This window comes from Schistocerca serialis, chromosome 2, assembly GCF_023864345.2.
Source record: "Schistocerca serialis cubense isolate TAMUIC-IGC-003099 chromosome 2, iqSchSeri2.2, whole genome shotgun sequence".
Lineage (NCBI taxonomy): Eukaryota > Metazoa > Arthropoda > Insecta > Orthoptera > Acrididae > Schistocerca > Schistocerca serialis.
This window is the reverse complement of record NC_064639.1, coordinates 357,242,521-357,265,155: the sequence shown is the minus strand read 5'-3', so window position 1 is coordinate 357,265,155 and position 22,635 is coordinate 357,242,521. Positions and strand designations below refer to the sequence as shown.

General features: G+C 44.2%; 1 protein-coding gene across 1 annotated transcript in view; it reads right to left on the bottom strand.

Moving 5' to 3' along the window:
• The window catches only part of LOC126455984 (uncharacterized), a gene marked incomplete at its 3' end in the record, with an annotated part of 1,226,620 nt that overhangs the window by 298,631 nt on the left and 905,354 nt on the right, over window positions 1-22,635 (bottom strand). The gene's annotated exons all lie outside the window — the stretch shown is intronic.

Genomic DNA, 22,635 nt, shown 5'->3' with positions numbered 1-22,635 from the left:
AACAGGCCTGACCAGTATCTCACCAGTCTGCGACATTTTCAGTAGATTGCTTCGTAAAAATTGTACTATTCCCTGCAAAATTTTTATGGCTAGCACAAGAGACGTACATTAAAGTGGAAAGAGGTAGCAAAAGAAGCACAAGGTACTTGTCTCAAACTGTTATCACCACGACGTAAAGTATATTTTGGGGGCATGTGCTATTTTGCGATCGGAAAAAGATGGGAAACGATGGCGTCATATCAAAACAGTCATAAAGCCGATGAGAAATAGCATGGTTAACCCGTATCTATACCAGCCGTTGGCATTTGGTAAAAATCGCGTAGTTCCTATTGCCATAGAAAAACGTGTAGGTAAGAACGTTGTAGTTTGAAATACTTTTCAGACTTTCGTCCCTAGCCATTCCTGTAACAGAAGTCAAACATATTTTCGTATATCACTTTTAAATGATGGGATTATCTAAATGCGAAAAAGTATTCCAAGGTAGGATGGTCATGGTCCTAGGAACAAAAGTGCTATCGAAATTTAGAAGTATTGCAATCGAGAAAATATTGTCAATACCGTATTCAATAACCTGTCTGTTACACGCTAACAATTAGTAAATGAAATCAAATTAAGCACGAGTATTGTCAAAAACCCGTTACAAGTTAAATACTTTCAGAAGTAAAAGCTCTGGAAACTAACACAAATCTCCACTTCCAAGCCAGGTACAATTGTTAAGACGATAAAGAAGCTCAGTTAATATGCAAATCTCATATGTTCCATGGTAAAAGGAGGTTCTTCCGTTTTAAGATGTTCCATCGTCCGTGAGTTATACAAAATGGTACAGTTGCCCCTACCGCTGTCGTTTTATGCAAGCCGTAATGTTGTATCTGGCCTTTATTAAGGACGGGCTAGACTTTCATATTGTCCTAAAAAAAAAATACCTTTTTGTAGTAAATTTAATGTAGTTAAATTTTGTACTGGGATACATTTTCACTGGAGGCCACTGTTTTCGAGTTATTCCAGAAAAACGTACAAACTTGACCTTCAAACGCGTCTCCACCCTCACACTCATCCCTCAACAGTCAGGATTTCTGTTACGTTGTTCATGGAACTCCCTGCTATCACTGTACTAAAATTTCCGACTACATGAACTATTTTTGGTCTCTATTGATTGGGATATTACGTCATCAGTATAGCCAGGTAGTTCGTTAACATGGTTAATTTAAATATGCCTTTAAGAGTAATGAAAGAAAAACGGACTATTGTAAACGTTACGCTAAAACTAATTACGTTGGCAATTTGATCCAGTCTTAACTCTTACATCCACAGTAGTTTCGTAATCAGAAAGTCTGGCACATAAAATTGCTTATTTCATGCTATTATACTTCACAAAACTGTTTGGTAAAACGTCAGTTTTACAATTTGCAAGTGCTCAACTAAGACGGTGAGGTGATAAGGAGGGTCAATGAAGACCAGGAAGATCGAATGTGTGTCATATTTCGTGCAATCGCAAATTTTTTGTACGGTGGTAAGAGGGAGTGCCATGAACATCATTTGGTGGAGGCTGAGTGTTGGAGTGGATGTGCGTTTAAAAGTCACTTTTGTACGTTTTTTGTTGAATAACTCTAAAACTAGGCCTCTAACGAAAACGTATCCCGGTACAAAATTCAACTACATTAAATTTCCTACAACAAGGTCCGGTTCATTTTTTCTGTAGGACAGACAGTTTGGCACTTAGTTAGCGAGAGATCATGTAACTCTCGCACATGGTTTTTGGAGGCCAGATATAGCATTGCGGGTTGCATAAAACGTCATCAGTACGGACAGCTAAATCATCCTGTTTTACAAGCTCCAAAATTATGTAGAACTTTACTTGCCATAAAACCTTGTAACTGAAGAATTAGCAATATACTCCAAGTAGCCTTAATATGTGAACAGTACTTAAATGTGAGGAACTCTACGTAATTACGGTTGTCGCATGAAATGAAACGCCGCGCGGTCTTAGCCGTCTTATCACGGTCCCACGGCTCACCCCGTCGAAGGTTCGAGTCTTCCCTCTGGCATGGGTGTGTGTGTTACCCATAGCGTAAGTTAGTTTAAGTTGGATTAAGTAGTGTGTAAGCTTAGGCACCGATGACCTCAGCAAGTTGGTCCCATAAGATTTTACCACAATTTTTTTTAAAAAATGGAACCTCGTGTCTTAGAGCATCAAACACTGTAGAAAATGGCGGAAACTGTTTATGGCGGTCTACAGTGCGCATTCCTTCATCTGATTCTAAAATCGATCACTAGAATAAAATACCGACCAAAAATATTGTGTGTTACTATGTACACTATTCCTGTGGTACAATGTTTGCCCGTATTGGATTGCAAAGCGCCAGTAAAGGAAGCACAAGATAGTTGGATCAGAACTGTTACTACCACTCACGTGTCGAAGGGATGAGGAAACATTTTTAGAGGTCGTTATTGCTTCATCTTTAGTGAAGAAAAAGGCACGACAGGAGCAAACCTTGCGACAGCTATGGGAATAAAGAGCGCCCGTATAAAAAGCAAGTGTGTATATGAGAGAGAGAGAGAGAGAGAGAGAGAGAGAGAGAGAGAGAGAGAGAGAGAGAGAGAGAGAGAAATATTATTGTCAGGAAAAAAAAGAAACAAACAAACAGAATGAATGCACTAGTAAAAGAGACTTGAGAATGTTGGAGCAGACTCATTATTACTCGCACGCCGCAGAAATGAAAAAAAAAAGAACATTACAAGATTTATTATTTTTGTATCATTTGGAGAGTAAAAAGTTACTAGGGAAGCATTGCTACACCAGCGTGAATAGGCATCGATACGGTAGTGTTGTGCCTGTGTTGCTAAAGAGAACGATGCAATGTTGCTTCGGACATAAAGGCGCGTCCGAAAGAACAGGCACTGCGGCGACTACAGCTTTCACGAAATACATGAAATGTATTCGTAGATGCGAATACGGTCAACCATCAGCTGTGTGATGGAATGACGACAGTGAAAATTTGTGCCGTACCAGAACTCGAACCCGGATTTCCAGCTTATCGCCAGCGGTCGCCTTCACCGCTTTGACTACCCGCGCACGCTACACGACCAGACCCCAACTTCCATATGTCATCTTTCCTGTGTCACTCTCTTTCAAATTCTGAAGGTGGCAGGGGTAAAATACAGGGAGCGAAAGGCTATTTACAATTTGTACAGAAACCAGATGGCAGTTATAAGAGTCGAGGGGCATGAAAGGGAAGCAGTGGTTGGGAAAGGAGTGAGACAGGGTTGTAGCCTCTCAATCTCTTATTCAATCTGTATATTGAGCAAGCAGTAAAGGAAACAAAATAAAAATTCTGAGTAGGTATTAAAATTCATGGAGAAGAAGTAAAAACTTTCAGGTTCGCCGATGACATTGTAATTCTGTCAGAGACAGCAAAGGACTTGGAAGAGCTGTTGAACGGAATGAACAGTGTCTTGAAAGGAGGATATAAGATGAACATCAACAAAAGCAAAACGAGGATAATGGAACGTAGTCAAATTAAATCGGGTGATGCTGAGGGAATTAGATTAGGAAATGAGACACTTAAAGTAGTAAAGGAGTTTTGCTATTTAGGGAGTAAAATAAGTGATGATGGTCGAAGTAGAGAGGATATAAAATGTAGACTGGCAATGGCAAGGAAATCGTTTCTGAAGAAGAGAAATTTGTTATCATCGAGTATAGATTTAAGTGTCAGGAAGTCGTTTCTGAAAGTATTTGTATGGAGTGTAGCCATGTATGGAAGTGAAACATGGACGATAACTAGTTTGGACAAGAAGACAAGAAGAGAATAGAATGGGCAGCGTGGAGTGTAAAAATCGTAGAGGGAGATCAAGAGATGAATACACTAAGCAGATTCAGAAGGATGTAGGTTGCAGTAGGTACTGGGAGATGAAGAAGCTTGCACAGGATAGAGTAGCATGGAGAGCTGCATCAAACCAGTCTCAGGACTGAAGACCACAACAACAGCCCGCATCTCGTGGTCGTGCGGTAGCGTTCTCGCTTCCCACGCCCGGGTTCCCGGGTTCGATTCCCGGCGGGGTCAGGGATTTTCTCTGCCTCGTGATGGCTGGGTGTTGTGTGCTGTCCTTAGGTTAGTTAGGTTTAAGTAGTTCTAAGTTCTAGGGGACTTATGACCACAGCAGTTGAGTCCCATAGTGCTCAGAGCCATTTGAACCATTTGAACCACAACAACAACAACTGTGTCACAACCTGTACTCGTACACACACTATGTAATTGCCGTACAGGTGAGGACATTTTAACTGAAAGTCACTGTCTGGTATCGCCGGGTAAATACGATACTGCAGTGCCTGTGTTGTTAAGAAGAAGGATGTAACGTTCCTTCGGACACGCATGCATGCATGCAGAAACACCACATGTTGTTCTTAACAAGACAGGCACTATTTATTCTGCGGTATGAGACCGCCGACTTTCAATTAAAATGTCGTCCCCTGTACGGGAATTACATAGTGTGTTTTCTATCCCGCCTGGATAGGCGGCGCGTGTATTTGCTCCTGTGAACTGCTTCTGCAAAATAGGCCGAGAGTGAAGGATGCTAGTAGGAGCAGGAAAAGAAGTACTTCGGTACTGCGTATAGGTTAAAGCTCTTTAACTGGTGCATGAACATATACAAATTATAATATTACTTAACTTTGCGTACAGATGTGCACCTAGGTGCGAAATCTTTCATGTATCGAAGCTAACAGCTACTAGAAGTTACAAAGGCCAATATGTAGTGGCTCGCCCACTATGAAACAAAAACAATGTTGGTTGGTTGTCTGTTCGGAATCAAATGGGCTGAATCTGGAGCGGCGCTCGTAGAGCTGCGCAGCTTCGGCTAGAGGGCGCTGTCGTCGGTGTCGCTGTCGTAGTGCCAACTTAAGAACGTGTACCTACACTGTGGCTATCGATACCACAGTGTGTGTAAGAGTTGAGGTTGTAACACAGGAACAACGACATATGGAAGTTTGGGTTGGCTGTGATAGCCTAGTGGTAAGGCAACCGCTCGCAATAAGCAGGAAATTCGGGCTCTAGACCCGATGTGGCACAAATTTTCACGGTCGTCATTCCATTATACACCTGATGGTTGTACGAGTAAACAGCGTCCAAACTCAAAACCAAACGCCGTCGACAGAGAGAGAGAAGAGACGTGGTTCGCAGTAAAGATGAAGAGAGGCTTCACGACCAAGAGACAGGAGAGAGCACTGTACGTTACCAGTAAATAAGCTGCCCCTTGCAGCAGATACGAAGTTGATGGTGTTCAGTCACCCGAGACCGCAGCCAGCAGAAGTTTAGCGCGCGGTCCGCCACACGTGGACGCTTATCGGAAGGGTTTTTTCCTCGCTCCGCCGGCAGAGCAAGACTGTAGCTGGCGGCTGGCACTGCAGTGGCGCGGCGCCGCTGGTCGTTACGGTTTTAGTGTACGCTTTGCGGGGCTATAAAGTCAGGAGCGCTCCCTGGAAGCACGTCGGCAATAGCAGAAGCCGCGCGGCCCGGGAAAAGCGCGGACATAAAGCGCTTAAAAGTTTTATTCCAGCCGCGGGCATTTTGGGGCGGGCCTGCGCCTTTTGGTGTGTCAACCGTACCGCGGGGCACGTGAGGAACGCTCACCGACGTCCATCTGACCTTTACTGGCAGAGGGCTGGAGGACAGCGAGCAGTTGTCCTTATTTGCAAAGGCATCCCGATCCCTTGGACTCATATAAGATGAAGGGAGACAGGAACAGATAAGGCACTGCATGTCAACGGAAGCGTCCGATTCCGCCCGTCTGCTTTGTCCCGTGGCGGGGAGAGGGGGTGTTATGATTGGTGTGTAACGTCATTAAGGCGCGGAGTTTATGAGTTGGTTGTGTTTGTAGATGTCGTCTTGTTGTGTTTGATGGCGCCCTGTGTGTGTGTGTGTGTGTGTGTGTGTCTGTGGTTTTGGTTTTGTTTTTCGTAGTTGTAGGTGTTGGTTTTTTCGTATCAATAGCTATGGTTGACCTCTATAGGTCAAGGGAAGTGTCCGATGCCTATAGATTTTATAATTTTTTTTTCGTCATTTTGTGTGTTTTGGGATCGTAGTGTGTTTTTTTAACTGTTATATTTAGCTTGCCTCCTGCCTAAAACTCCCAGTTTCTCGCAGATGTGCCGTTAGTTTGATTGTATTTTAGGAGGGAGATGTTATTGTCTAATTAATACGTATTTAGTGTGTGAAATCTTACGGGACTTAACTGCCAAGGTCATCAGTCCCTAAGCTTACACACTACTTAACCTAAATTATCTCAAGGACAAACACACACACCTATGCCCGAGGGAGGACTCGAACCTCCGCCGGGACCAGCCGCAATACGTATTTTCGTGTTTGTTGCCGTGTGTATGTAATAACATCATTGGCGCCATATTGGAGACGCTTAGAATAGCCATTTACGCCGTATTGATGACGTCATGGGTCAAAGCAGACGGGTGGAATCGGACATTTCCGTAATACCTGCACTGCAGACCCGGTTGTAGGCTATTCCCCATCAGGACCGCATTTTCACGCAGTGTATCTATAGTGCAGCCTTGGCAACCGCACTACAAAGGTACCTGCGACAGAAAAAAAGTTTCACAAAATTCATAAGAAAAAGCTTTGTTTTGCTGTTTTATTCTACCACCGGTTTCGGTGGTACGAAACTCGAACAAAAACACCTTAGGTATTACGAAAACGGAAATAGCGGAATGCATCTATTGTCATATTCATTGACAAAAATATGTCAAGCAGATTCAAGCTGAAAAGTAGCACTGCAGCGTGTAATAAACCGACAAGAAGAGATTAGTACTTAAAGATGAGGTATAAACACTTCAAATTTTGGCAGTTGGAAACTTTGGCAGTTGACTTGTTTATATCTCACCTACACATATGCAGCTCTTGTTGATTTATAATACGTTGTAATGTTGGTTTTCAACCTGAACGTGATTGACGTATTTTTGTCAATAAGTATGCCAATAGCTGCATTCCTATGTTTCTGTTCTCTCAATACGCTGCCGGAAAAAGTAGTACACCTGGAACGACACCATCCGATGGCGGCATATATTTCACCTGGGGGGTGGAAAAATGTACTGAAAATGGTTTCAGCGTTGCTTGCCAACATTTGACATAATGGTACAGCCGACCGCTGTGATCGAGTGGTTCTAGGCGCTTCAGTCCGAAACCACGTGGCTGCTACGGTCGCAGGTTCGAATCCTGCCTCGCGCATGGATATGTGTGATGTCCTTAGGTTAATTAGGTTTAGGTAGTTCTAAGTCTAGGGGACTGATGACTCCAGATGTTAAGTCCCATAGTGCTTACAGTCATTTTCTGTGTCTACCCTTTAATAGGAAATACTCACAGTCAGAGGGCTCAGTGTTTTTTAAACGTGGGAAGCAAGCAAGAAACTTTGGAGATTTGTGGTAAGGTCTTACGGGACCAAACTGGTGAGGTCATCGGTCCCTACGCTTACACTCTACTTAAGAATTATAACTTACGCTAAGGACGACACACATACCCATGCCCGACGGAGGACTCGAATCTCCGAACGGGGTGAAGCAAGCAAGCAATCAAGCCACGAAGACATTTACATCTACATGGATACTCTGCAAATCAAAGTGCCTAGCAGAGGGTTAATCGAACCACGCGCTAGTGTTTCCTACAGCCAACTGAGCGAGTTTCAGAATGGTCAAATTGTCGTCTTCCGAGGGGCGGTATGGTCCTTTCGGACTACCGCCATACAAGTTGGACGCTCTGCGCCAGTCGTACAACGATGCTCGTATCAGTAATCAAGCGAACATTCTCTCACCCGTAGGCGAGGTTATGGACGTCCACGCATCACATACGCCTGTCAGTATCGTCGTTTTGTAAGAATATCAGTGGCAGATTGTACAGCTATTAGAACACAGATAAGTCGGCTCGTGAGCCCAGACGTGTCAACACCAACTTTTGCGAACCGGTTATTAACAGCGGGACAACGGGCACTCACACCTGTAGCCTATCTACAACTCACTCTACGGCATCGACGTGCACGGTTCAGCTGATGCCGAAGAGGATCACTTGGAAGATAAAATGGCGCGCCACGGTCTTCAGCTATGAAAGCAGGTGCTGCTCGCAAGCAGTTGGTGGTACCAGAATGAGATTTTCACCCTGCAGCGGAGTGTGCGCTGATTTCAGTTGGTGGTAGTTTGCGAGTCCGACGTATTCCCGATGAGGGCTTTCTCGTAGAGTGCATTCGCCCAAGACACACACAACCTTATCTTTGGTGTTTCTGGAGGGGACGCTAACCAGCCCGCCAGCCCTCAGTACGTGCGGAATATTGTTAGACCCGTTCTTGTGCCGTTCTCGCAACAGGAAAGTGATGTGACGTTCGAACAAGATAATGCTCGCCCACACACTGCCCGTGAAACTCAACGTGCTCTGCGAAATGTACAGCAACTTCTCTGGCCGGCATGATCTCCGGAGTAGTCTCCACGTGTGGGATACGATGGGACGAGAGGTGACTCGTACAACTCGTCAACCAACAAACCTTACAGAACCATGTGAACAGCTCGAGCAGGCGTGGCATACCGTATCCAGGACAGTATCCACCATTTCTACGATCGAATGGATGGCAAAGTCAGTGCCTGCATTTCCGTCCTTAGAGGCTACACCACAAACTAATGTGAGTGTTTCAGCGTGGGCCGATACCTGGTCTTTCAGTATCGCTTGTACTAATGATCTGAAAACGATCATTTCATGTATCCCATACGCACTGTTGCAACAATAAATCTTGAGTTATTTGTAAAACCTCTGAAAGGATGTACTAATTTTCTTCTTCCGGTATTGTATGTAAGGTCTTTTTATCCCAGATTCGTCCCATATGATGATTTGCAACCCAAACCGGTAATACAATAAAAGAACTAAATACAGATTTTTCTTATGAATTTTGTGAAACATATTTGCGCTGTTGACAACTGCCTACAGAAAATGTTCGGAAAAAAGTATTTGTTTAAATACTGTGGTGCGAATCCTCTCATAACTATATATCTCAGTATGAAATTACAAAGAAATCCAGACCTTTAGCTGAATACAGGCGTTGATAAATATCAACCGGGACATGTGAAAGTGTGTGCTCCGACCGATACTAGAACCGGGTTCTCCTACTTACATGGCAGACGCTCTATCCGACTGCGCCACCGAGGACACTGAGGATAATGCGACTGCAGGGACTTATCTCTGGCACCCTCCCAGTGACACCCACGCTTCCAACTACTGTCCACACTGTCCGAAAAAACAGATACCATTGGTGATCTTGCAGCTCTCGAGGAATGAAATCACAATGAAATTCAGACCTTTAGCTCCATACAAGGGGTGGTAATTATCAACGGGGACAGTTGAAAATGTGTGCACCGACCGGGACCAGAACCCGAGGTCTCCTGCTTACGTGGCAGATGCTCTATCTGACTGAGCCACCGATGACACAGAGGATAGTGCGACTACAGGGACTTACCTCTGTCACGCTCCCTGTGAGGCCCACACTTCCACTACTGCCCTCACACCATATTTGTAGTGTCCCTGCCCACTATACTCATTACTCGCTGCAGTCAATCTACCGATTCCCAACAGAAGGATCCTATTTAGTGTCACTAACTTACAGTACACGGTCAAAGTTTGAATATTACACACTTCTCCTACTTAGGCAAATGGAGCAAATCGGTTGGTTCTTTTCGCATTTGATGTTGTCTACAGTGGGCTTCACAGAACTTATGGAGGCACCATTAGTTCATGGGTGGTTCCTCGAGAGTCCCAACAACAATCTTTTTTATTATATTTTCGCCGTCACCCGTGGACCAAAACCCAGCTGAGAATTACAAGACTACTATGAACATCAAATGTCTGGAATAACGTACGATTGATTCCTAACACTTCGATCCCGAAACAGCTTTGGAAATTTTCTTGATGCCTTTATCCTTTTCCAAGATACAGTGTCCAAATTTACACTAACTCTACACGTATAATCCGGTATGAGGTGAAATATAAATAATAAATAACCGCAGCAGATTGCTCAGATTTCAACGGTATATTCTCTAGGCGTTTATCTAGAAGATCCAGCCGTCCGTTTTCAAAAATCTTTATCCGTTACCAATAAAGACCACCAACACTTGTTTTTTTTTGGCACGAAAACCCAGCCGCAGATTCCGAGGCGCTATTCACAGCAAATGGTTGTAATTTTTATGATGTACTTCTAAAATCCCGATCTCGAGAAAACTTGAAAATTCTCTTCATATCTTTATCCTTTTCTGAGATACACAGATTCAAAAGTACTCTATTTGTACAGGTAAAATCCAGTATGAGGTGAAAACGTAATTTATAAAGTGACGCAGCACGAAGAAATATGCTGTAAAGTGTCTTTGTTATCATTTGGGAACCTCATGGTGTAGTACTGAAGCACATGCAAAAATTTTGAATGTAAAATTCGAACTGAGGTTTAAAATTATTTTTGGTTATTTTGGTTTCACATAAGTAGAGAAACTAAGTTTTACTGGTCAACACATGTCTTTTCATGTGAGTTACATGTCGTCCTGCAGCAGGGAGAAGAAGGGAACCAGCGAAAAAATGCTCCTACCTGAGCACAAAAAGTGCGAATGCGTTCCTCTATATTTCAGAGTCTCTGACTGAAAGGGGGGTACCTGAGGGCTATTCTACATTCCTCAGCGCGTTTAAACTTTTCACAAAAATTTTGACATACGTACGTGTTCGCGCTTTTTATGCTGAGAGAGAAGAAGATAGCGGCTGTGGTAAGGAGACAGAAAAGCATTAATTACTGTAAGACAGAGATAGTGGTTGAGTTACAGAAATAGTTAGTGATGGAGACAATGACCGTGTGGGAGAAAGCGATGACACAGTTGCAGAGGAGCATACTTAACCGTGAGGGAAGAGCGCTATGAAAAAAGTACGGGAAACAATGCGAGTGGGAGAGGAATAAAGAGACGGTAAAAATGGAAATGGGTGAGAGCCAGTGATAATGAGAGACAGTGGATATGACAATGACAACGTAGAAGAGAAAGATAGCGGCAATGAGAAGAGATAGCAGCAGCAGGAAGGAAGAGATGAGATATTAGCAGTAAGAGAGATCAAGAGAGAGACAGTGCCAATAAGCGGAGAGTATAGTAACAAGGCAGAACGATGGGGATTGTGGCTGTGACACAGAAGACAATGACGGAGAGACACAAAGAGATAATGGCAGTAGTTGGGCTGAACGAGTGAGGAAGGGCAACTGGGAGCAGATCCGTATGAGCGACTTACGTGATGGACTAGTGGGTGTGAGTGAGTTACAATTAGGGGAGGTTGTGGGAGTCCGATGTGAGTTACATACTTAAAAAAAGTGGGAATATATTCGCATGACAAAAGTATTGGAAATTTTTTTTAAAGGTGTTGAGGAAGATACACTGAGGTCGTTGATACCCCACTTTTCAGTCAGAACCTTTTAAGTAAACAGGAATACGTTCGCAATTTTTGTGCTCCTATAGGATCATTTTTCCGTTGTTAAATTACAATTGAATCGTGGAAGAATGGAAACATTTAGCTTGCGCGGACGAATCACGTTTCTTGTCACAACATGTCGATCGTCGCGTCTGGATATGCCGTCATACAGGAGAATGCTCGAAACGTGCATTGCGCCACGGTCGCAGGCCGGTGGAGTCAGTGTTGTAGTATGGGGGATATTCGCCCACGTTCCCTTGGAACTTGGTTCAGAAAGTGGTTCAAATGGCTCTGAGCACTAAGGGACTTAACTTCTGAGGTCATCAGTCCCCTAGAACTTAGAACTACTTAAACCTAACTAACCTAAGGACATCACACATATCCATGCCCGAGGCAGGATTCGAACCTGCGACCGTAGCGGTCGCGCGGTTCCAGACTGTAGCGCCTAGAACCGCTTGCCACTCTGGCCGGCTGGAACTTGGTGGTAGTAATCGAAGGTACTATGGCAGCTGGGGAGATCGTGAATGTCAGGGAGTTCTAACAATCACTACAATCCGTTCGTCACCTGTCACTGCGAAACAGCGGCCACCTACCTCCTCACACCGAGTCGCTGCAGTGTGCAATGCGGATCAATTGCGTCAGCAGCGGTGATGCTCCGCAGCTGGCCAGGAACTTCTGCCGCGGCCTTTCTCACGGCGAAATACCAGCCGGTCAGGTTCCCTTAGCAGTGCAGAAATTCCCAGCTTTTCTCCAGAAAATCAGTTCAACCCGGTATTCACCTTCTATTTTAGAAAAATACCAAGAAGAGTTGTTGTCGGTCGACAGCGCAGTATCTAGTAAGACTAGACTTACGAACTGGTGAGGATATTCCTGGTACAATGCGTTAGCATCTGGAGCGAGAGTATTGTTTGGAGATACCTTACAAGATTACCCGTCGAACAGCTCTAATTTACATCTACACCTAGTGAACGACAAGATAGTATCGGGCAGTTTTCAAAATTGTAATATCTTCTGAGGATTGTATTGGAAGTTTCTTTAGAAACTTCTTCATATCAAAAAAATACTGCGACATGTTACTGATAGAATTATAAAGTTATATTTCATAAGAATATACTGTCATAGATTTTTTAATATTTTTCCAACCATTTGCATTTTGGTCCTTTAAATTTTTGGAGTGTTGTATCGAACATAAAACTGTAATGCGTAAAAAAAAAAAAAAAAAAAAAAAAAAAAAACATTTTTGTTGAGAACTTGACCGTTAATGGCTACAAATTCGAACTTATCCATTAGCTCGAGTAGTTTGTCAAATGATATGTAAATTTGTTCCTTGCTGAAACTCGCTGCTCGCTGCAAACTCGTGGTTTCAGCTGTCCTCAGCCGTAAGTTTCCATATCTGTTTTTATAAATTCTTAGTGGAAGCGTTTACCTGTTTTCATTTTTGTCTTATTGAGCCGATGCTTTTATTTTCAGTTGCTCTACATATTTGTAGACTAGATTGAAGACATCTATATCCAGTGGCCTAAGCTAGCTAGTTGTCTAAATTTTTAACATGATCCAACAATACTTTTCCTGTTTATCACTAGGAAGAAACCTTACTATTATCTAAAGCAGATTACATGACCACCTCTTTGTTTATTCGTAAAGCTTTAAGCTTGGAAGGGAATATATCACTCACACGTTTCTCTTTTTCTCATTCCAAACCAAGAAGTTGACTTTTTCTACGAATTCCTTAACTTCATTTTCATCCCATTTATTTTCTGACTGCGCCGTCTTTGCATGTTAAGGAAAAAAAAACATAAAATTTAAGATTTTATGCTATTTGTTTCGTGTGGTAAAATGCAAAATTGCTTTGTCCGATACTTCGTATCCGATCTGCCCCTAAAGTCTCCGAATCACTGCGAACTGCGCGGGCGAGTGTATTTTGTATTGCATCAAACATTTCAACCTCTTCCACATCGTTTGACTAAGTTTATCTGCGTGTTCTTTACGGGATAGACTATCGCTAATCAAACTAGCCTGAGACAATTCGAACTGTTCAGTAATATCTGTCCCATACATTTCAGCAGTATTTGTGTACAGGCACTACACGTGTTTTGTGTTAAACTGTTTGCAAACTGTACGGAGGATGGTACTTCGCAGAATTATTTCATAACTTTCTGTTCTGTGTGAGTATGGAGATCGGAGAAGTAATGTCTGCCTGAGTGTGTTAATGTGCGCACAAATCACTCCTATCCTGTTTTTATGGTAATCACGTGAAACATACAAAAATACTATTAATAATGGATTTGGGAAAACAAATCGCAACCACTAAACAATTAATATGTAATATAATTTTATTGTTCATAGTCATTCCAGGGTTAGAGCTGTTACAGCCTATATTCAGTACATTTATGAATGTAAGAAGTCATATTTAAGCGTTTCTGGTAGATTTCTGGATATTGTGTTACGAAACCGTCCATGGTTTTGCGATTCTCTGGGTAAGCATATGGCAAAGTAAGGCCAGTACGCAATACCGAACTACACTTCATTGATTAACGCCGAAAGACCAGTTTTTAAAGTCTTGCAGAATTTTAGATATGACTACATGTTCGCCAAACTTTTATTGTGATTACTTTTCAACACTTTTCAATTTCGATTAAAAGTCATTATAATATGGTATACTCTAATAACGGAGGCACATGTTGCACAAATTGCGTGAACTGCGATACAGATTTTCACACAGATTCTTAAAATACATAGGCAAAGGTTCCGTACAATGTACGTAATGCAGAGAGTGTTGTATGTGACAACGTTAATATTCGTTGATACAGTGCAAAACGTAGTGCTTATATTGGTGTTCAGGCCATGTAACAAATTAGTTCATTGTGTAACCATATTCTGTCCATCCCCGTAGGTCAGTGGCCAACTTATCTGGCTGCTACACGGAGGACCCGGATTCGCTTCTTCGATATTACCAGGGACTTTTCCTTGGCAGAAAGACTGGAAAGGTGTGCACTCAGCCTCGCGATGGCAATTGACGAGATATGTGAGTGTGAAGTAGCGGCTCCAAGGTCAAGAAAGCCCATAACGACTGGGTGAGCTGTGTGCCATCTCCATGCTCCTCTGCATACAGCATTCAATGACGCCATTGGCAGAGGATGGCACGGCGGTCGGCCGGTCCCCATTGGCCCATCAGGGCCAGAACGCGTAGCTTTACTTTTGTAATCATGTGCTCGCCAAACCCTACAATGGCCGGCAAGGTTGCCGGACCTCTGCCCACTGCTGGAGAATTATGGGAAGTGCTCTCCAACCATTCCGCGATTTTGACGATCTAACACGCCGCAATTTGGCACGACATCTGCTATGAGGACGTCCAACAAATCAATCAGTGGCAAGACGGATAACTGCTTGCATAAGGGCCAGAGGTCGACCAACACGTTATTGACTTGCTCAATTTGTGAAGCTCTTTCTCTTGTAGAAACCATCCAAATTTTCTGAAATTCTAAGCATTTGTTTGTCTGTACATGTACATCACATCTACCGATTTCCGTCCCATTCGGATAATTTCTTCGTGGTGGGTCACGAAGAATTTTCCCTACTAGTTTTATTTTACCTATTTTACCCTCCCTGTATAGGAAATCTAAAGAAATGAAGCCATCAGAATCGAAATGAAACTGAGGGACAAGTTGGTGACAGTGCGTGTCTGAGTCTCAACATTGTATGGAAGTTAAACACGGACCATGGGAAACCCAGAGAAAGAGAAACTCAAAGTATCTGCTGCTATCGAAGAATGTTAAGAATTAGGCGTACAGATAAAATACGAAATGAAGAAGTACTGAAAAGAATATATGATTATAGAATACTCCTATCAGGAGAAGGGATAAACTAGCGGGAGTTTTGCTACGTCATCGGCAATAGTTAAATAGGGAAACACGTTGGAAGTCGTCCAAGGAAAGAATATGTAAACGGGCTATAGGGTATGTTTGATGCAATAATTGTACTGAAACTAAATTAATAATTCAAAATAGGAAAAGATGAAGGGCAGCATCAAACTAATTGAAAGACTGACGAGAAAAGCTCCTTATATGGTAATCTTGTGTCGATAGGATGTTAAAATAACACGTCGTTCCTTCGGACAGAATGGCGTTACAGTCGGCAACTCTGTCCTACCTGTTGGTTTTCTGCTGTTCCCAAACGACTTTTCGTGCACTGCTGCCGTACGCCACGGTAACCTTTTACGCCAAGCGTAAAACAGGCGACTGCGATTATTAAATCGCCAAAACAGTTTGACCTAGTACACCTAGGCACCAGTTCTCAGAGTCCGTGGAGCGGGAATGTTATTCAAAAGCAGTCCTTCGGTTAAGTGCCTCATTCCGCTGCTCGTTCCCTTCCTCATTTACCGTCTCCGTTATACGGGAAAATGCATTTCACCTGAACGGGCAGGTAAATGCCCAGCTGCAGTAAGAACACTTCGAAGGGTGTGCTCGGGCAAAACAAATGAGGTTATATATGCGCAGTGGAAATTAGCTACAGTGTTAATGAGGAGGCGTTATTGAGTCAGTGCATAAAAAATGCTTGATGACACGCTGTGGACCTTGATTAGATACAAACAGAAGTCGTTATTTGAAGAAATATGATAACCAAACTTTTTGTACAGTTTTAGTTATGCGTTTCCGGATTTCGTCCATCTTCAGCTGGCTTAACAAATTTATGTCTCCATCATTACAGCGTTTCTGTCCACAGTATTTTGGACACTGCAGCTTCCTTCTATTGCGTAATTACAGCTCCTTGTTCTGCATTTATATGCGTCACACTCACGCTTTTAGTTCCACTGCTGCACTGATGCGTTGCATAATTTAACATCAAATGTTTTATTCCGGTTTATATTCGCCGGTGGGAGAACAAATGCTATCACAAACACGAAGTGGTTAAAGTCCTACTGGTTGCAGTAGATAACACGAATAAAAACCTAATTCCGGTATAGGTATGCACGTTTGAGCAATGTTCTTCCTTTACAAGGTATTTGGTCCTATGGCTTTTTTATGAATGCCAAGGACAAGATAGGCAGTGACTAAAAGCTGCTCATCACCTGACAGTGCGCCAATACTGTGAGCTAAAACCCAAAGGTCTTTGTAAGTTATTATGGAATGATGACATAGAATACTGTTCATAATGATCCGTCATCAGGTAGAAATCTCTTTCTTTGGGTTTTTAATTCGACTTTAGGCTACACAGCCATTTAGTCGGCTCACATTATCGTTTTAAACAACCATTGTCACTACAGCAAAATGAGCGAGACTGCTTGAGTAGCTGTTTATTGTTCTAATATATTAATATTCGACACTTTCCGGTCTTAAACGTTGTCAATAGCCTGTGATAGGTTTCGCTGAAACACAGCGGTTTAGTGCCAGTAAACGAGCAAATCGCGACACCGAAGAAACTCCTAACTTGTTGGCCATTTTGACGTAGCTGTTGCGTCACAATACAACAAAAATTTTTACACGATTTAAATTTCATTCTTGGTTACAAACTGCCATATTGATTATTTTTGTATCTTTTTTTAGTTTGAGAGGTATGGCATAATTAAACTGCTTAATTTTATTAGTATCGCCGTTGTTATTACTTGGTGCCGTCTGCCACATGTTCAGCCTGTACAGTGGAAAGGGGGAGGGGGGGGGGGGGGAAGAGGGGGAGTCAAGCGTCATATGCCCTCGCTTTTGGGCACGTGGTCGACTTCTATGAAGTCAAAATTAGATAGGTACGAGTTGAGCATCCAGACGACGTTCACAGAAGTTTCATTGCGTTGTATCACAGTTTACTCATACAGGGAGATACGCTGGACCGTTCGAGTAATTTGCAGATGTACATCACATCATTTATGTAGATGACAGTTATGATGTACGTTGTACATGGTTCGATTACTGACCTACTACGTCGAACGACCATTTTATTTGAATGAGGAGAAATAATTATTACTTTTTAGAAGAACTGTTCCCAATTGGAGCAAAGGAGCATACACAGAAAAGATTAAATGCTGCCTTTTTTTGTTAAGTTCAGAACCGATACAAAGCGGCCATTATTTTCAGGGAAGTCGTAGGTTCAACGTCCATACAGGTAATGGATAAGATACACCATCTGACAAAAAAATGAAGCAACTGGAAGACATGATCGAAAGTCAGTGTAACTTTTTATACGAACACGCCATGCGCTGCTCTGTAAATGATTAGAGCTGCAATAATCTCTCGAAGTAGAATAACCATTAGGGTTCATTGGTGCTTTTCATGTTTACTGCTGTGATAGCAATGGGGGCCTTGCCACGGTTCGCGCCCCCCCCCCCCCCCCCCCCCCCCCGTCGGAGGTTCTAGTCCTTTTCGGGCATAGGTGTGTGTGTTGCACTTAGCTTAAGTTAGTTTAAGTTAGATTAAGTAGTATGTAAGCCTAGGGACCGATGACCTCAGCAGTTTGGTCCCATAGGGATTTACCACGAATTTCCAAAATTTCCTGATAGCGCATATGTAAGGGTGATGAACAACGTTAGATGTCGAGTGAACACTGAAGGATATGGAAATGCAAGGTATTCTTGTGGTACTGCGTTATCAGTACCAGACAGAGTTTGAATAGGGCTTCATTGTGGGTCTCGATTTGGCTGGTTGGTCAAAACGTGCAATAACCCAATTTATGCTGTGTAAGTAGGCTGTTTAGGTTTATATGTTGGTAACGCCACGGAGCGCTCTTTATGAAAATCACTGACTGTGCTTTGTGCAGTCTGTGGCTGATTTGCATTGTCGGAATTTTTGCTGTTGTAGTGTTGGGCAATTCGATGTGAACAGCGCGTAGCGTTACGCAGTTGGAGGTGAGCCGCCAGCAGTGGTGGATGTGGGGAGAGAGATGGCAGAATTTATGAGAGCGGACGATCTGGACGTGTGTCCGACAGAAGAACGAAATTTGTAAGACTGGATGTCATGAACTGATATATATATATATATAATGACTTTTGAACACAATTGAGGTAAATATATTGTTTGTTCTCTACCAAAATCTTTCATTTGCTAACTATGCCCATCAGTAGTTAGTGCCTTCAGTAGTTAGAATCTTTTATTTAGCTGGCAGTATTGGCGCTCGAAGTATTGCAGTAGTTCGAGTAACGAAGATTTTTGTGAGGTAAGTGATTCATGAAAGGTGCAGGTTATTGTAAGTCAGGGCCATTCTTTTGTAGGACTTATTGAAAGTCAGATTGCGTTGCGCCAAAAAATATATTGTGCGTCAGTTTACTGTCGAGCAGAATAAGTAAAGAGAGAAATGTCTGAGTACGTTCAGTTTTGCTCAGCTGTTTGAAAATCAAATAACGTAGAGGTTTACCAGCACAGTAATTCATAATTTTCCAAAGGGGACGTTTCAGCTGTTTTAGAACGTGACGACTGCCTGATGTTGGAGTGCATGGGAACTTGAGGGCAGACATACACGTCATCAAGCATCCGGTGGGCCACGGCTGACCACGACAAAGGAGGATCACCGTATTGTGCAACAAGCACATCATGACTCCTTCATAGCCGGGTATCCCATGGGAGAGCAAGTAACGGACTCTTTGCAACATTCTGTGCCATCCAGCACTATTAGACAGAGACTAGCAGCCCAGCCGGACTAGTGAATTACCGTCCCGTGGGTAGGCTGCCGTTAACACCGCAACTCAAACTATTGCTATTGGAGTGCTGCATCGACTGTTGATAAATGACATCGCACTGTGTTCAGCGATGAATAGTTCAAATGGCACTGAGCACTATGGGACGTAACATTTGAGGTCATCAGTCCCCTAGAACTTAGAACTACTTAAACCTAACTTACCTAAAGACATCAAACACAACCATGCCCGAGGCAGGGTTCGAACCTGCGACCGTTTCGGTCGCGCGGTTCCAGACTGAAGCCCCTGGAACCGCTCAGCCACTGCGGCCGGCAGCGATGACAGGTGTCCATCGTCAGCTAATATGGCGGCGATCTGGGAAGACGTTCCATTCTTCCAGTGTTCTGCACACGAACGACGGTTTTATTACTGGTTTCGTGGTGTACGGGGCCATCGGGTATGACTTCACGTCACGTCTGGTAGTGATTGAGGGAACTCTGAAGGAACGACGGTACGTCAGGGACATCCTGCACCCTCATGTGCTAACTCTCAAGCAAAAGTATGGTGCTGTCATTTTTCAACAGGGCAATGCTCGTCTGCACATTACTGGGATCTCTGTGAAGTGTCTGTGCGCTGTTGATGTACTCCAATGGCCAGCAAAATCTACAGATCTATCGCCGATGGAACATGTGTGGGACCAGTTCGGACGCCACCGAGCGAGGTGGCGCAGTGGTTAGCACACTGGACTCGCATTCGGGAGGACGACGGTTCAATCCCGTCTCCAGCCATCCTGATTTAGGTTTTCCGTGATTTCCCTAAATCGTTTCAGGCAATTGCCGGGATGGTTCCTTTGAAAGGGCACGGCCGATTTCCTTCCCCATCCTTCCCTAACCTGAGCTAGCGCTCCGTCTCTAATGATCTCGTTGTCGACGGGACGTTAAACAACACTAACCTAACCTAACCAGTTCGGACGCCAACTCAGCACCCAGGATATCGAGGTCCAGTTACGACAGTTGTGGTCCAGTTTGCTTTAGGAGAGGATACAACGGTAGCCGCGCGGGATTAGCCGAGCGGTCTTAGGCGCTGCAATCATGGACTGTGCGGCTGGTCCCGGCGGAGGTTCGAGTCCTACCTCGGACATGGGTGTGTGTGTTTGTCCTTAGGATAATTTACGTTCAGTAGTGTGTAAGCTTAGGGTCTGATGACCTTAGTAGTTAAGTCCCATAAGATTTCACACACATTTGAACACATTTGATACAGCGGCTTTATGACACCTTCCCAACCGAAGCAGAGCCTGCATCCAGACCAGAAGTGATGAAGCGTCAAATGACAAGGTGGGGGTATAATTGCCGTGTTATTCGCAAATTCGACTCGATATTGTCATCACTGAAATAACATCACTTACCGTCTCAAACCGCGCAGTTTCATTTCGGTCCTCTCGACCTTCTGGGAGCTTCGCTTTCCGAAGTCGGACTGTGTAAACTGAAACTATAAGTAGCTGTGCCGGCAAAATGATAGAGCTCGAAAAGCAACTGCAGACGCAGAGAAACGGCAGACTGGTGTTTTGCGGGTGCCCCGGCTGGCCGTCGCGTCGCGTCGGCAGGCTGTCCGCGGCCCGCAGTGTGAGGCTGTGGGGACTGGGAAGCCAGGCCAGTGACACGCGACTTGTACGGCGACTCACTCCGCGCTGACTCACGCACTTCTCACAGCCACAAGCCAAGGCGCGCCGAGTCGTATCGCGTCCAGGGGCAAGTTTCACTGGCCTCTGCAGATCACTACTGCCCTCGGCCAATTTGCTACCGGCATCCACAGTAGCGCAGCCTTTTGCGACAACCCAATTATTTTACATTACGCTCTTGTTTGATATGCCATGCTGCTGCACTTAATACAATCTGACAAGGCCAAGTTACGGAGCGCCCGATCAGAATGGTCAGTGTAAATTTTAGATGTCTGGATCGAAATGTACATTTGTGAAGGCAGTTTTAGATTGCTAATGACGTTGTGTAGAAGTAGAAACCTGTGAACAAGATTGTACGTAATTAGAACTATGTATTGATACCTTCAGCTGCTGACGGGCTTTGATATATATAACAAGGGTGACAGGTGAAAATGTGTACCCCGACCGGGATTCGAATCCGGGATCTCCCCCTTACATGGCAGACGCTCTATCCATCTGAGCCACCGAGGGCACAAAGGATCGTGCGACTGCAGGGACTATCTCGCGCACGCCACCCGCAAGACCCACATTCTCACCTTATATGTCCACACACTACATTCGTAGTGCTTCTACCCAACGCACACATTACTCGTGGAAGACATTCTTACCAAGTCCCGTAAGAGTTCGGGGAATATGTGTGCATCCGCACAGAAGGAGGAGGTGAAGGCCGGTATTGCCAGAACAGATAATTATGTGGATATGGTGTCTGTTCTTTCGGACATGTCTGAAAGAACAGACGCCATATCCATGTAAGTATATGCGATTGTACGTGGTGACCTCAAAACGTAAGTTACATATAAGGAGCAGTCAAACGAGTACGGTTCCATTCAAAAGTAATCACCACATGCGTTAAGACGTTTATCCCCCTTGGAGATGAGATGATTAATTCCTGTTTCGTCGAACGCGGTCGGCCGCTAGCAAAAAAATGGTTCAAATGGCTCTGAGCACTATGGGACTTAACTTCTAAGGTCATCAGTCCCCTAGAACTTAGAATCACTTAAACCTAACTAATCTAAGGACATCACACACATCCATGCCCGAGGCAGGATTCGAACCTGCGACCGTAGCGGTCGCGCGGTTCGAGACTGAAGCGCCTATAACCGCTCGGCCACCCCGGCCGGCCGGCCGCTAACAGCTCCACAACCGCATGCACTGTTGCACTTCCTCGTCCAACTGAAACCGACGTCCATGAATGTCTATCTGCAGGTGAAAGATCTGGACGCGTAGCAATTTCTGCAAAGCGACTTCACAGCACTTAGCATTGACTGTGGTCCACGCTCGAGGAAGTCGACGAGCGGAGGGCTCCCGCAGTCGAAGGAGGTCATCAAAATATTACCGGAACTTGTGCGAACAGCTTTTGATTTCTTTGGCAGGAGATGTGCGATGTTTCCACTTTTGCTTTTGCCGTTTGCTCTGGGGCTGTCAGAACGCTGTCGTACGCAATCATGCTATTGCACACTAAGTCCCCCCTCCCCCCCCCCCCCCCCCTGACATTGCAAACGAACGAAGGGTACGCCTCAGCGATCTGGTTCGGTGGTTCGGAAGCACTGCAGCAACTTATTCCGTACAACCCAGATCTTTCAGCGTGTGATTTTCAGATATTCGGCGACCTGAAGAAAGAGATACGTGGACGTCGGTTTCAGTTGGACGAGTAAGTGAGAGAGTGCAGTTGTGGAGCCTTCAGCGGGTGACCGCGCTCAACGAAATAGGAACTGATCGTCTCGTCTCTCCCAGTTCGATAAATGTCTTAACGCGTATGGTGATTACTTTTGCATGGACCCATTGAATTGCCCCGTTCTGGCAGGCGTTCGATTTTCATTTGAATTCCCTTGATATTATCGCAGGCCAAATAA